We start from the raw sequence: 1655 nt of genomic DNA, 5'->3' as shown, positions 1-1655 counted from the left end.
CGTAACGTTAACATATTACTCTCATCATCATTCGAAATTTATTTAGAAGGTATAAACGTTAACGGGAGGGGGCCATACTTCGACAGGGGTCCAAACTTCGTCAGGTTTAAAAAAATCATTGTTGCGGAGAAATGCATAGATGCCTGCACATGAGAAGTACACTAGCTGTAGACTAAACCTTGTTGTAAATAACTACAAAGGCGGGGTATGTGTCGAAGTTAGCAAGTCCCACAGATAACGATTGAAAAACTTGCACAAGTTTGACGCCTTCCGTGCAAGTTGACGAGCGAACGTATCGAGACCATGGCCCGGGAAACTCTTGAATTATTCTTCGCAAAATATGACATGTGAAAAAATACCACCATACATAGAAATGATGTTTATTAGCCTTCCGAAAAATAATACCTGTGTTCTGTTTTGCCTTTAACTGGGTTGGATAAACGGAGCTAAAATGATGCCACAACGTTCACCCAGTCGGGGCCCCGCCATTTTACTATCACGCACGCCGGCGGCCGAGCGATGCTCAACACGTTGAACTCAGTCAACCCGTCCGTAGAGCGACAAACATTCAAGAAAAATCGATCCCTACCGACTAAAAAAATCCCGTAGCCATTGCTGCAGCCAAAAGACAGGATGAAAAGGCAATCAAGGAAGCCGAAAAGCAAAAATGCCATCACAATCTATGTAAACAGTGGTCTCACCGTGAGAGGTAAACGTTTTAACACACCGTAGTTGAATAAGTCGCGTAATACAAAATATGACCCATATTTGGTACAAAAAAATTATAATGAAGACTTTAAGTGCTATTCTATTTGCATAAGTTGTTTAAAAATGCACGGCGATGGTCTGGTTGTTACTATGTCGGAGTTTGGACCCCTTTTTTGTGTTGGAACGTTCTGCTAGGACGCAAGCCGAAAACCTGCCGAAAGTTTCGTGCGCTGTCAAAGTACCGTGCGGAACGCTACCGTTAAATTAAATATATATCTGTACAGGTTCAATAACAGTTATATAGATGCATACAAGATCTTAACTTGTTTTTGATGAGTTCACTGTAAAATGTACATTGACAAAAGCCATGCGCATCCACTTAGAACGGGTGTCGAAGTATGGCCCCCTCCCGTTACCACTTCATTGCCTGTGTTGCCATGTAGAAATAACCCCCTTTATGGATAATGGGATAGTCCGGGCCGACACGCATGTGTCTGGGCCGACGCGCATGCGTCCTGGCAGTAGCCGGAAAAAGGAATAAACATCAGTTCACGTCGTTTCAACTCCAGTCTCCTAGTCGCTCTTGTGTCACCTCTGGGCTTCCTAAACATCATCTAAAGTGGACAGAACGAGGGTAACAAAATGGAGGTTCTACCGAGATCAAAAGTTCCAGGAAAAACGGAGCGGATGGCGCGGTAACAGCCCGTGAAGTTTGAGAGAAGCGGCAAGAGAGAAAGGTCGTCTGACGGAAGTTCCCGCCGAAACGGTCACGTGACGCGACCGAACGTGGGACGAGAGGTCAGAGGTTAGTGTCTCCGGTTTCACAACAAAGATGGCGGCGCCCATGAGACGAGAATAAGTGGGGAGGGCGACCGTACCGATAAGAACTGTTGTTGTGGGAAGAGATACAAAGGGAAGAATGGCGCAAGGTGGAATCAAAATGGAAT

Source organism: Branchiostoma floridae, chromosome 8 (genome assembly GCF_000003815.2).
Source record: "Branchiostoma floridae strain S238N-H82 chromosome 8, Bfl_VNyyK, whole genome shotgun sequence".
In the NCBI taxonomy this organism is placed as follows: Eukaryota; Metazoa; Chordata; class Leptocardii; order Amphioxiformes; family Branchiostomatidae; genus Branchiostoma; species Branchiostoma floridae.
This window is presented reverse-complemented; position numbering follows the sequence as displayed.